This window comes from Phoca vitulina, unplaced genomic scaffold (assembly GCF_004348235.1).
Source record: "Phoca vitulina isolate PV1807 unplaced genomic scaffold, GSC_HSeal_1.0 scaffold10, whole genome shotgun sequence".
Classification (NCBI taxonomy): Eukaryota; Metazoa; Chordata; class Mammalia; order Carnivora; family Phocidae; genus Phoca; species Phoca vitulina.
In genome coordinates, this window is record NW_022589713.1 from 9,809,893 (window position 1) to 9,824,994 (window position 15,102).

Consider the following 15,102-nt stretch of genomic DNA (forward strand, 5'->3'; position numbering starts at 1 on the left):
GGAAATTTGGGATCCAATAAGGGAGATGAGACTATGGTTCAACTAAAGAAATTGCCTGTTAAAAAGGACAATGAAATTCCTTCAAGTCTAAGGTGTGTGCTTTGAGGTGTTAAAAACTGTAGTTATTGTTAGAATTTTACTCTGGGTAGCAGATATTTTAATGTTGATGAGTCCCAAGTGCAATACTCTCGGCTATTTTTGAAGGCTGTAGTGCATTAGAAAGCAAAAAATATAAAGTTACCCCAAAAATGTCAACATTGCATCTGAATGGGTTCAGAGCAAAATCAGTCCATGCCCTGATGCCTTGTGCTTTCTCTGAGAACACAATAACTACAAATGGTGCCAGAGGGAAAAGGGAAAGGGCTTCTGTTGACTTCAAATAAAGGCGATATCTGACAAAAGGGAAGCAAATGGTACCTGGATATGCTATTAACAAAAGCCTTGTGTATCTACAGCTGCACTCCATGAGCACTTTGGAAATTAAAGAATTGCCAGCTTTTCCACTTTGGGACAAAAAACATTTGTGCTAAACAGCCGGTAAGTAAGTGCAGTAAACATATTTTTACAGTGAATAGAACTGTTTTATATTTTGGGGACTGATTGTGAATTTCTACTGCTTCTTGATTAGCAAACATTTGGCAGTTCTCGAGTCTTTAGACATTAAAATGCCAAAGCAGATTTTTATTCTCAGACTGAGCTCCTATATGTTTTTTCATCCCTCTAACAATTATCCTCAAAACATTTGAAAGCACTAAAATAAAATGTGTTCTGAAAACACAATCGGAAACCTTTTACCTGTGTGACTTTAATAAAGCATGTCAATAAAAAAGTACTGGGTTACTGTTGAACTTCCTTAGGGCAAAGATGAGAACACAGTACATGCGTAATGACTGTTTAAACTGTTGGTGGGCACTTCCTAAGGTCTTGCCTTGGGACAACCGAGAGTTTTATTGCTGTACAAGAAGGCTAGTAAAAACAGATGTTTGGGCGAAGCTTCTTTCTTGGGTTTCTCTCTTTGTAGTGACATTCCTGCTCATTTTTTGAAATCAATTAAATTTCTAAGATATTTACAAGTTTTCAACAATGATTTTTATCCACTTTGGCTTTTAAGAGTCATGGCCTTATGAATTTTTTTTTTATTATATTGTAATTACCCCCTTTGGAAGATTCTCTTTAAATGATGATCTTGAGTACCTTACACTTTTACCTTAGCAATTCCTTTAAGAGCAGCAGAATGACTATATTTGTTTTGCATCCATACTCTCAATATTAGTTTTCATTATAGTTAGATTAACTAATTAAATAGAAGGCAACTTTTTAATGTACCAACTTTATATAAAACTTGAAAATTTGGGGTGCCTGGGTAGCTCAGTCGGTTAAACATCCGACTCTTGGTTTCCGCTCAGGTCATGATCTCCAGGTCTTGAGATCGAGCCCTGCATTGGGCTCTATGCTTAGCGGGGAGTCTGCTGGTCCCTCTCTGTCTCTGCTCCTCCCCCCAACTTGCTCTCTCTCTCTAAAATAAATAAATAAATAAAATCTTTTAAAAAAACAAACTTGAAAATTCAAAGAAAACCAGTAAGTAAAATAGTTTAATTTTGCACTGTTGTACATGTTGGTTCCAATGCAGGATTTTGTAAATCTATGATTGTATGTGTGTGTTGTATTTGTATTTGTGCATGTGCGTGCGTGTGTGTGTGTGTGTGTGTACAAGAGGTAATCATGGTTTTATCATTATAATTAAACATTTTAATTAAAACATAATGGTGGTGTATTCATTTTCTATCGCTCTGGAACAAATTACCACATACTGGCTTAAGACAATACACATTTATTGTCTTTCAGTCCTGGAGGTGAGCAGTCTGAAATGGGTTTCACTGGGTTAAAATCAGTGTCAGCAGGATTACCTCTTCTGAAGGCTCTCAGGGAGAATCTTTTTTTCTTTCCTTTTCTGTTTTCTATAGGCCACTTGCATTCCTTGGTTCGTGGTTCCCTCCTCCATTTTCAAAGCCAGCAATGGCATCACTCTGTTCCCTTTCCATCCGCAGCACTCCTTTTCTGACTTTGATTCTCCTACCTCCCTATTATAAGGACCTTTGGGATTATATTGGTCCCACCCAGATGATCCAGGATAAGTTCCTCCTCTCCATCTCAGAATCCTTAATTTAACCAAGGCAGCGGTCACCTTTGCCAGGTAAGGTAGTATATTTATAGGTTCTGGGTCCAAGGACGCAGACATCTTTGGTGGGGGGCATCATTCTGCCTATTATAGGCCATTTAGTGGCACAAAATTCTCTACCAATAAAATTCTCTCCACTCACCTCTCCCTTTGACAAGATTTCCCATGATTTCTTACCTCTCCTGAACTCCAGCATTTTTAACATCCATGTAGCTCACCTATTATCTCAGGTAATCATCCTTAACTGTGAATGAAATTCATGCTGATACAACTTGCCCAGCCTCCCCCCACACACCTACTTCATAAACCCTGGGCTTTTCCTTACCTCTCTCTCATGTGAGGTAGAAACATTACTTCTAGCACAGAGTTCTTCAACCTGCATGTCTTTTCTAAGTGCTGCTTCAGTTCCCTGAAACTGAAGCACGCCTTTCTTTTGGAGGTGCCATTTCTATCAGATCTTACACTGGAAGTAAATTCTTTTTCTACTTCTCACACTCAAGGTGCAAGAAGGGGCATCCTGCTCCTTATTTCTTGAAGGCTCCTCCAGGTCATTATCCCACCACCACCATTTCACAATCCCTCTTTCATTGAAGTAGATGACATCAAATGGTTACTTTTCTTTCCCTATTATTTTTTTTTTTAAGATTTTATCCATTTATTTGACACAGAGAGAGAGTTAGCGAGAGCAGGAACACAAGCGGGGGAGTGGGAGAGGGAGAAGCAGGCTTCCTGTGGAGCAGGGAGCCCGATGCGGGGCTCGATCCCAGAACCCCGGGATCATGACCTGAGCCGAAGGCAGACGCTTAATGACTGAACCACCCAGGCGCCCCCTCTTTCCCCATTCTTGACATGATCTGTTTGCTTCAAGGACCACACCTTCATATTCTTCATTTTCTTTATCATTTTGTTCTCATGACTTGGAAGTATCATTTCTCTCAGAGGCTTTATTGCCCATGTTGCTGACGTGAGACACACTAGTTTCACCTTCAACACCAGTGGCCTCCATCATCATGACCCCATAGCCTCCCTTAAGTGTGAGAACACCTTGAACCTTGAAATTCCTTGGAACTTACTAGGTGGAAGATGATGAACTCCAGGCTTCCACTTTGTGACTCTACCCTTCATCCCTTCCAACTTTTCCTGTTGCTTTATTCTTTCCTGAGCCTGTTCTTCATTTTCATCTGATTCTCTGTCTCTCACTCTCTCTATTCTCTTCATATTTCAGCCTCTCCTGTGTATCTTTATTAATACTCTAGAGCAGTGTTTTTCAGACTGTGAGGTAAAAGACCAGTTTTTATTTCCCAACTAATACATTAGTAAAATACAATAAGTATGGATTAAAAATAAAAATAAAATGAGTTTAAAATATGAATTAAAAATAAAAATAAAAAGCCAAGATATTACTAAATAGAAAGCAAAATTTTAATATACGATTCAACATAAAATTATATTCCAATAAATATAATCAAAACAAAATAGGATAAAATGACAAGAATTATAAAAATCAAACATAATACATTGAAAGTATAGCCATAATACTAATATCAGTGTAGTATTATGCAATCATAACTAAACAGGAACAAAAAGTTTTAAGTGAAATAACAACTCCCCATATTATCCGCTACATATTCTTTCTGAATAACACATAAATGCAAATTTGTCTTTGATGTGAAAAATAAACTTGCTTACTGCCTAATTCATCTAATCTAGAATGTATGATAACTATGTACTTGTAGAAGATAATTCATACCTAAAATGTTTTTATATTATCCTTTCATAGTACCTAGAAGTACCTTTGGCTCACAAAGGAATGTTGACAGGAATGTGAGAGAGATGTAATTTCAGCAAGCTTAGGGTATTTGTTCTTAACTTTAATCCAAAATGAAATAAGTGATGCTCTGTTTTCAAAATTTATGTTCAATTTTTCATCAGTAGCTGATTTTTTTTTTTAAGATTTTATTTATTTGACAGAGAGAGACACAGTGAGAGGGAACACAAGCAGGGGGAGTGGGAGAGGGAGAAGGAGGCTTCCCGCCGAGCAGGGAGCCCTATGTGGAACTCGATCCCGGGACCCTAGGACCATGAACTGAGCTGAAGACAGACGCTTGATGACTGAGCCACCCAGGCATCCTCATCAGTAGCTGATTTTTAGTAATTCATCCTATAAAGTGGCAGTTAAATTTAGATGAAAAGAAATAGATTCCAAAACCATGAAATTCCCATGTATGAAAATTTCTATGGTATTCTTCTTTTGATGAAAGAGTAAATTCACAATATTCTATCAAATGCATGAGGTATTTGGTGGTAACTTTCTAAAGGTAAGGACTATCAAGACACGCTTCCAGCGATGTTTATTGTTAAAGCATGGAACTTATCATAACAAGCTGTAGAAATTCTGTTCTTCCGTGCTTTTAGATTTCATTTTTGTTTAATTTATCTGCTATCAAAAAATATGTCCCATTCCTTCCTTGCATGGAAGTATTAAGATAATTAAAAATACCAAAGGTATCAGTCAAGTAAGCAAGCCTGGCTGTAAAATCACATCTTTAGAAAATTGAGGCCAAACTGGAAATGGACTGAGTTTATTACCTAGTTTCAACATTTTCTTTTGTTTTTGTTTTTAAAGACTTTATTTATTTATTTGAGAGAGAGAGAGAGATAGTGAGAGAGAGCACAAGGTAGGGGGGGCAGGCAGAGGGAGAAGTAGGCTACCCGCTGAGAAGGGAGCCCCATACGCAGCTAGATCCCAAGACCCTGGGATCATGACCTGAGCAGAAAGCAGATGCTTAACTGACTGAGTCACCCAGGTGCCCCTGGTTTAAGCATTTTCAATTAAACTTTTGCCTTAATAAATATGCCTCATTTATGCAACAATTTTTTAAATATAAATATGGAATTTTGTAAAATAAGGAATAATCTCAAAGTTAATACATTAGCCTTTACATAATCACAGTTTTCATTATGATACCACGACTTCTGTTTAGTTCCACTGAAAACATTTTTATAGGAAGAGACTCTCTTGATGAAGGAAGCTCCATGTTGATTTACACTATTTACTCAAGCTCTGAAATCTGGACAACAACACAGAATGTTTCCCTGTTCTTGCACCTGTGAAATGTGCTATCAGAAAATACTTCTACACAAAACATGCACTCCAAACCACATTTTCTGACTACTTTTATACATTTCAGGGCTAGTTGTGTTTGTTGGCAAAGAGACAAAAGAAGGAAGGAAGGAAGGAAGGAAGGAAGGAAGGAAGGAAGGAAGGAAGGAAGGAAGGAAGGAAGGAAGGAAGGTTCATGTCTGAATTGCAGTTATACTCAAAGAAAGGCCATAGTAGCAATGTCTGTGCATTCAACAAATTGCAAGTAAAAATGAGTCACTAGCTTTACTGACTGTATGTTTCTGTCCTTATCATTAGCCAGTTCCTAATTTTTGAGCTATGCTGTCACTGGAAAGTGGTACTCGAGCTACCCACCTTGCCACAGATACACCCAAGTATTCCTCAAACAAGTATTTTTGACGTAATTTTTTACTTATATCTTGAGAATTAATATTTAGATTTTTATTCATAGTAAACCAAACTGCTACTCTAGAAGAAATCTTCAAAGTATAGTATTTAAGTGAGAATTATTCAATGTCTACCAGCTTTTGAACTCAAAACTCTTTTAAAAAATTGTTTTGATTTTGTTACTTATGTTCTTCATGTTGTGTTTCTTTATGGTTTTAATCCAAAATAATATTTCCAAAATAATATACCTTGGTTTTAGCACTTTCCCATCAATTCTGACTAAAAAATAACATACCTTGGTTTTAGCACTTCCCCATCAATTCTGACTAAAAAGTCAAATTCAGTGTATAAGGGATTGTATATAATTTATGGTAAAACCATTATGTGTTCTACTGATCTTCATTTTTTTGGAGATACTTCCACTATTATCATTTAGTTTGTTATTATGGCTCGCATATAGAAGAGCTATGTCCTTCTTGGCAAAAAGGTCTAGTGAAGCTCATTTCACCTTTTGTAAATTAGGGTTAAAAATAAATACAAATTTTATTTTCCTAATTAATAATGATAGACTACAAATTTTAAAACAAGCTTGATTAAAAATTACAATTATTTTAAAATAACAAGATGTAAAAATATAAATAATTATTTTTCTCATATTCTTATATGTTTTTGGATCATGGTTAATGAATTAATCTTAAAATGTCACACATTATAACACTGTGCCACATGTGAGTTTTATAACCCCTGATTTGGTGTATACACTGCTAATGAGATGACATCACTGATTCTGCACTTGGATGTCACAGCAATATTGAATTTTATAAACATTTCTAAACATTTATTTTCAATTTCTGTACTTATCTCTCCCTTTCCAGACGAGTAACAAGGATCAGTGCCAGTTCAGTTACTACACTTTGGCCTCAAAGTTATAGGGCATAAAAATATCTTGTGAAATTTATTAAAATGCAGATTCAGAGTCAATAGGTCTAAAGTAGAGTCCAAGAATCTGAATTTTTCAAAACCCCTTTGATGTCTCTTACAGGGAGTATTTAGACTACAGCTTTGTGATGCACTCTCTAAGAAAGCTGTACCCTTTTCCTTTTATGCTGATCTTATTTTACTAATCCTTGGAACAAAGTTTCTGAAAATGTTGATTAGGAATCACCTGGAGTGCTTGTCGACAAATAGACTAATAGTTCTCACTGCAGAGATCTCTAAGAGTGGGGCCTGGGAATCTGCCTCTGCATCTTTAAGACGCTTTCCCAGGCTCCTTCTGTACATTTAAGTCTAAAGCCCACTGGCCTGGGGCGCCTGGGTGGCTCAGTTGGTTAAGCGACTGCCTTCGGCTCAGGTCATGATCCTGGAGTCCCGGGATCGAGTCCCGCATCGGGCTCCCTGCTCAGCAGGGAGTCTGCTTCTCCCTCTGACCCTCCCCCTCTCATGCTCTCTCTCTCTCTATCTCATTCTCTCTCTCAAATAAATAAATAAAATCTTTAAAAAATAAATAAATAAATAAATAAAGCCCACTGGTCTGCATGCTGTGTGTCATTGCTTTCCTCCATTTTCTCCTATATTTCTAGCCAATTTTATTCAAATACAGCATGATATTTATTCTACTTTTAGATTTCTAATTGCTTTCCTCTTTACTTTACTGGCTTCTATCTCCCTTCCACCAAGTTTTTCTCTTCTTTATTCTGTTCTTTAATAAGGTAACCCAATCTCATGACTAGTAACGTCTGTGGATAAATCAATATCTCTAATTTGGACTTCCATCTTTTGTTCCATCTTATATTTTCAATTCCTCTGGGCAACGCTTCTTATATTTTTGGTATTTCAATAAAAGTATGAACAAAACTGAAATTATCTGCTTTCCCAAAATCTTTTGTATGTTGATTTGGGGGGGTACCATTTTATGAGTGCCATCATTTTCCCAGTCCTTAGGATCAAGTCTTTAGAGTTGTGCTTATTTCTTTGACAGGCAGGATTCTAAAGTGGCTCCTGTGATTAGTACTCCCTGAAATACATACTTTTTTTTGTAATAGTCTCCTTTTTAGTGTGGGCAGAACTGTGATTCACTTCTAACTAGTAGAATATGGCAAAGGTGAAAGAATTGCCTAGATGTAACTAAGGTCCCTAACCATTTAACTTTGAGTTAATCAAATGAGAGATTATCCTGAGTAGACCTCTCTTAATAATGTAAGTCCTTTGTAAGAGGAAATAGGAGTCACTCTCCATGCTGGCTTTGAAGAAATAAGCTGCCATGAATTCTATAGCAGCAAGGAAATGAATCCTGCCAACAACTTGAAGAAATTTGGAAGTCGATCCTTCCCTAGTCAAGCCTCCAGATGAAATGCAGCCCCACTACCATTTTGATTTCAGCTTTGTGAACCTTGAGCAGAGTACCCAGTGAAGCCATGCCCAAACTTCTGACCTAAAGAAACTAGAGATAATAAATGTGTGTTGTTTAAGCCACTAGGTTTGGAGTAATTTGTTATGTAGCAATAGAAGAAGGCTAATACACTTCTTTTCCTCCAATTTCCACATTTGCTCTTCAAATGAGCTCCTAAAATGAGGCAGAATTTACTCTTCTGCTTATACAGTATTTCTTACTCCTGTCTTTCACCTTCTCATAGCTACCGCTTTGGTTCAGAATCTCATTTATTCTCTTTTTTAGTGAAATGTCCTTTTAAATGCTCTTTTGTCATCTATATATATCTCATCCTAAGAACCACTACAGGCACTGATCATGCCTCATTAGCTGGAAGAGAAGAGGGTCACTGTGGTTATAAAGTAGAGTGTTTGGTGGTTTTGCTGTAGAGCAGTTAGATGACAATAATATCCAGGGCAGGGCTATGGGAACAGGGGGCTGAGATGGAGAGAGAAGAACCCTAGAGATAGGTTCAGAAACTCAGAAATCACTATGTTGTATATGCTATCCAAGTGGACATTGAAAATATAAAATATGCTAGTTATTTTAATATTGTAATATTAATATAATTAACTAACTATAAATGAAATGACCCATTTTATATTGTTTCTCATGCCTATCTTCATAGAAATTTATCTTCATAGGAATAGTGCCCCTTGAGTTTTTGAGAAGAAATATAAAAGATATGCATTTTATCTAACTCTTTACACCTAAGAAAAGTCATGTATTTCAAAGTCCAGACAAAAAAATGTGATGCCACATAAGTAAAAAACCTTGTGATTGTCAAACCTGCTAACAAAAGGTGACTCACTTAAGCTCCTTCATACAGTGGCTGCTTTCCACTAGGAAAAACAAATGCCAGTGCTAATCAAACCAGCATGGAAGTTAATTAGAACCCCAAGAACAAGCAGATGGGCTTTGCACCTTGGACACACGAGTACCCTATTTCTAAAGATGACCTCAAAAGATTGCATAACAATCAAGCCTGGCACAAGTCAAAAATAACTAATTAACTTTTCATTTTTCCCATAGTAATTTAGTCTTGCTCCTTGAAAATATTTTTAAACTGAGAAATCCCCATTAATTTCTGTATATTGGTTGTTCAAACGAGGGTAATGACCCTTTACTTGATTGTATCTACCAGTCATTTAATTTATTTTTTATGTGTTCCTTAAAAACAACTCTCAAACATGAAGCATCTGTAGTTAATGGCCTCATTAAATCTGAACAGAGAGACAGGAATTCAGAGATTAGAAAACTGTCGAACACTGCATGGAAAATAATTTCTTATCTACCTAGGAATTAAGAGAGAGATGACTATAACCTGTCCCACAGACACTACTGGAGGGACTGCTTCACCATCTCAGACCCCTGGAGGCTTGGAGTGGAAATATTAGGAAAATAGTGCTAAGGGAGGCTTTCTTCTCCACAGTTCCTTTGCTGTTTTAGATGCTGCTCTCACCTTTCTCAGGGGTGGAATCTGCCCACTCGTTGGTAGCCCAGACCCAACACTGTTAAGAGAGAGGTCAGGGGTCACCTCAGATGTCCTTGGGACAGGTTTTGTTTTGCTATGTTAGTTTTTTTCCCCTATAATCAGTCAATCTACTGAGGCCCCACAATTATATTAACTGACCTGAACAAGCTTAACTTCGTCTCTCTCTTTCACTTTTGTATAGACTCCTGACAACTGGCTGAAATTTTTTCTAACTGATGGCCTCCATGCTCCTAAGTTGCTTGTGACCTTTGGATACTCCCCTTGGTTTTGGGGAGCACCTTCCTTTCCTTACCTTAAAGTAGAATTCATGCCAAGACTGACACCCCCAGATGGGAACTGCTTCACAAATGTCTCATTTGTGAATTGTGATTTCAACTGTTTAACACTTATCATGTTAATCCATTACATCCCTCCATTTGTTCATAAACAAAAAAGCAATAATAAAATAAGTATTTATTGCAATGTGCAAACTATTGGAATACCGAAATAAATAGGGTATCTGCACTTGAGTGACTGCTAAAGGAAACAAATATGAGGAAAAAAAGAAAGGAATTAAGGTTCTTGCCACTGGAGAACAAGATCATACAGTGCAGATAAATGCTGTAGGCCCTATGAAGCAGGAAGACAGCCCAGGTGCAGCAAGATATCACCTCATATGTTTGTAGGCCCTTGTAGGGGATGTGGCCTAATGGCAAAAGGCAATGAATACTGGCCTTGGGATGCTCTGGCTGGACTGGCACTCTCCTCCACTGTGTAGCTGACCAGACTTTGGACACCCTCCATGAAGGACTAGAGATGTCCTAGGTAGCTATGTTCCCTTTCCCATTTGCATTAATTCTTTGCATTGTTGGCTTATGAGTTTCCTCAAAACAAACCAAATGCAAATAAAGTCAAGTCCAAGTCATCTTGCTTGTCAATGTTGGAATCCTGATCAGACTTTGTGGTGTGTCCACCTGCCCACCTGCCCCCTCATTACTGACAAAAAAGTCACTGGGCCTTGCCCAGGACCACTGGGATGAACAGAGGGACATCAGAGAGGCTCAAGACCATGCAGCCTGAGCTGCTGTGCAGGCTTCTAAGCAATTCCTGCTCTCTTCTCCTCCTCTGCTCACTCCTCTGAGCTCTAGATAAACAAACCAATGGAGAAAGGCTCTAGGGAGAGAGCAGAACTGGAGCAGAGGTTCCCTGAGGGGCAGTGCTACCTGTTTGGGATCAGCAAATGGGACAGAAGAGAGAGGATCAAGTCCGGAATGTGGATCCTAAGCCACTGCCCTGGGCTGCAATCCTCCCACCGTAACCAAACAAGGAACAGCACATGCTGCTCTCCCCTATCCACATTACCAGCTAAGATACCAGACACCCCCAGGGGAAGATGTACTCGCTGCCAAAAGGAGCCAGACATTTGAAGGACAGATAAAGGAGAATAAATAAATACAAGAGAGTAAAGAAAATGAGCAAATAAGACTAGATGAAATAGGCAGATCAAAAACTTAAAATAAAATAATATCCTCTAATACGTGGTAAAATAAAGAAAAAGCAAGCCATTATTAAAAAAACACACATAGTGGAAAAATTGACTATAAAAAGATAATAATTAGAATTAAAAAATAGATGGGATAAAAACTGGAATGATTACTACTGAAAATGAATAAACTAGAAGATCATGTCAAGACATTCTCATGGAAAGAATTAGGAAGATAAAGAGGGAGAAATTATAAAAGAAAAGTTAAGATATGTGAAATTTAGTAGACATATAAAAATTTAAATATTAAGAGACTAAGGAGAAGAAAAAAATTGGCTGGAGAGGAAATTATTGAGGAATAATCATGCACAGTTTCTCAGAACTAAAGCAAGGTTAAATAAATCATGATGAAAGATTCTTAGGATGTCAAATAGGATAAATAAAGATAAATTCACCCATAGATACATTATGGTGAAATTTAAGGACATCAGCAATAGCGAGAAAATACCAAAAGTTTTCATAAGGGAAAAAAAAACTGAGTTGAAAGTCAGACTTCTCTCTAGTGACACTCGAAGCAAGAATGAGGTCACAAACTCTAAGGAAAATAATTTGAATATGGAATTGTATTCTATTTATTATTATTATTAAATATTTGTGACACACAAAAAAAGAAATAATAAAATAAATAACATAAATCTATTATCCAGCTTAAGGAATAATGAATTAGTACATTTCTCATGTAAGTATTTTGCTTGGCCACACCAAATCAGATTCCTTTTCACTATACTGAATTTGGTGGGCATAATTACATGCATGTCTTCATGTTTTTAGTACTTGTGGACACATTTGTAGACAGTATGTTATTTTGTTTTGTACTTTTTATTTTAATAAAGAAGCCAAATGTTTTACTATCATTATTAAACAGTCATTTATCTTGGTGCAGCAATGTTTCTTCATTTGTATAAAGTAACAGGAGCCAAAGAGATATGTGGAAAAATTAAGATAATATTCAATATCTTCTGATGCATGCAGCTAAACAAATTTTATTTCCACTCTAGTTATTTCCAGAGGCACTTCCTTAATATACTGACAGGAACTCAGTGATAGATATATAGACCAGTTACATCATTCAGGGCCTTTTTATAGAAAATAATGTCAGCCTTAAAGCATACGTTCTTAGAACTACTTTTTACCAGATACTATGAGAAACTCTGCACATTTTAGCTAGAGTCTAGTTTGAAAATCACCAATGGATTATACAAAATGTATGAATTATGTTTATTTATAATCATTGATAAGTTAATGGAATTTTTCTTCTAATATCATAGTTATAAAAACAGTATCTATTTTGCCATGGATATTGCTAAAATTTTCTATTTCATACCTTCTCTTCATCACTAACCTAAGACATATAGTGCTGAGACTCACTTGTTTTATAATGATATAGTTGGGGATTCCATTTTAACTCCTTATATAGTTTTGATATATTTCCTTTATGCAGTCTTGCTTAACTAATTGGTTCATAACATAATGCGCTGACAGGTCCTGTATATTCAGCAAGAGGTTGTTAACTTCTGCTACTTTTCCTGATAGAAAAGAGTTCACTTAGAAGCTTTCTCACTTTCCAAAGCATGAAATTATCAATTTTGTCCCTAATTCTAGAAGCCCGGAGTAAATGGCATCCCACAAAGCTGTCCAAGATTGATTTCCAATGTTTGGCTACAATTTTTCTATGCTATTCATTCATTTTAAACATTTTTTTAATTTTTTGAAATAATTATAGATTTACAGGAGACTGTAAACAAATGTGCAGGACAATCCCATGCACCCTCCCCCCAGGCTTACCCTGGGGTATGCTATAATATCCAAACCAAGAAATTGACATTGGTACAACTCATTGAGTTTATTTAAACTTCATAATGTATCCATGTACTCATTTGTGCCTGTGTGTGTATAGCTCTATGCAATTTTATCACGTGTACATTTTGCATAACCCACATGACAGTCAAGATGCTCACTCAACTGTACTGTCACCACAAAATTCACTCAGGCTTGCTTTTTATAGCCCATACCCATGTTCTTCCCCCAGCCCCACCTGCTGGCAACCACTAGTCTGTTCTCCAGTTTTGCGTTATTTTTATGAATATTACATAAGTGGAATCATGCAGTATGTATCCTTTGAAAATTGTCTCTTTTCACTCAGCATAATTTTCTTGAAGTTCATCCAAGTTGTTGCCTGTATGAGTATTTTTCCCTTTTTGTTGCTGAGTGGTAGTCCATTCTATGGATGTACCACAGTTGGTTTTACCATTCACCTGCTGAAGAACATCTCAGTTGTTTCTGGTTGTTTTCAAAGCTATTACAAATAACGTTGCTGTGCACACTTGTGGACAGGCTTTTGTGTAGACATAATTTTCATTCCCTCAGATAAGTTATTGCCGGAGAGTGCAATAACTAGGTAGTATAGTATGTCCATTTTAGTTTTCAAAGGAACTGCTAAACTATTTTTCAGAATAGTTGTATTATTTTACACTCCCACCAGCATTTTTTCACCAAATTTAGGGAGTTTTCAACCACTATTATACTTTTGAAAATATTCTTTCAGTCCTTCCTTCTCCTCTGTTTCTGGGACTCTGATGATATGAATATTAAATCTTCTGCTGTTGTGTTCCACTGATCCCTGAGTTTCTGCTCATTTTTTTTTTTGGTCTATTTTTTCTGTTTTTCAGATTGAGTAAATTGTATTGATCTGTTGATCTTTCTTTAAGTTTAAAGATTTTATCATCTGTTATCTCCATCTTACTACTGAGACCCTTCAGAGTTTTTCATTTTGTTTACTGTATTTTTCAGTTATGTAATTTTCATTTGTTTTTTTATCACTTGTATTTATTTGCTGAGATGTTCTAGTTTTTGCTTTTAAAAACTGTAATTGATTCTTGAGGCATTTTTATGATAGCTAAAATCCTTGTCAAATATTTCTAACATCTAATTCATCTCAGTATTGGCTCAGTTGATTGTCTTTTCTCTAGTTGTGACTTTTCTGGTTTTGGGGTTTTTGTTTTGTTTTGTTTTTTGTTTTTTGTTTTGGCATGACAAGTGGTTTTCAACTGTACCATAGACATTATTGTTATGATTTTTGGAGACCCCTGATCTTATCTAATCCTTCCATTTAGTGAGTGGTTGCTCAGTGTAGGTTTAATGTCTAGGTTCTGGTCTCCTTGGGTGGCTTTAGTTCCCATGACGGTTTAGTTTTCAGAGCCCTTGCAAATGATATTTCAGTGTGCTTCATTCTTTGGGTACTCCTGGGAGCCCCCTTCAGTCCCTGCTGGTGGCATCTCTGGGGTGAATGGTGCTGGGCGTCACTTGGCCAACTTTTGCTGTGCATGGGAAACCTGAGCCTAGGTCTCTTTATATCACTGGGAGACTCGGGAGCTGTTTACACTGGCCTTGAGGGCAGCTCTGTCCACCCACCAATGTCCAGTGGTGAACCCAAGAGCAGGAGTGCCTGAGACTTCACTGTTGCCACTGCTGCGGTGGAGAAGCTGTAGATGGGACTTGCATTGTAAGCAGGGGTTTGGCCTCACCGCACGCCTGTCCTGGGCTCTCCACTGGTCCTTCGGTCAGAGAGCTCAGACTTTCCTGGGTGATGTATGTGTGTGAGTATTTCTGTGTATGTACACATGTTGGGGATTCCTGGTTATAGGTTTTCTGGCACCCTTTCCACCAGCATATGGTTGATTAAAAGAAAACCCAGAATCTCAACACGTTGTTATTCCTCAAGACCTGAGGTTCCTGGCGAGTCTTCCTTCTTTCCAGCTTTCAGAGTCCTGTTATCATTGTCTGATGGGTATTTTTCAAGGCATTTAACTGTATTTAGAAATGAGAAGGTGAAAAGGGAAAAGTGAGTCTATATCTCATTCCGGAACCAGAGCTATTTATTCACTTTTTATTGTAAATGTATGAACCTGGTGTGGTGGTGGCGACCATAGAAGAGAGAGGGAAGTGATTACCTGCAGACTGGAAGCTC

At 37.2% G+C, this 15,102-nt stretch overlaps 1 long non-coding RNA gene across 1 annotated transcript in view; it reads left to right on the top strand.

The window, feature by feature from the left end:
* Positions 1–483: 483 nt before the first annotated feature.
* Positions 484–15,102, top strand: part of LOC116635199 — a 32,858-nt gene continuing 18,239 nt past the window's right edge. Inside the window, exon 1 of the long non-coding RNA XR_004300125.1 lies at positions 484–537. This is a non-coding gene — a long non-coding RNA (uncharacterized LOC116635199). The remainder of the gene's footprint in view (positions 538–15,102) is intronic.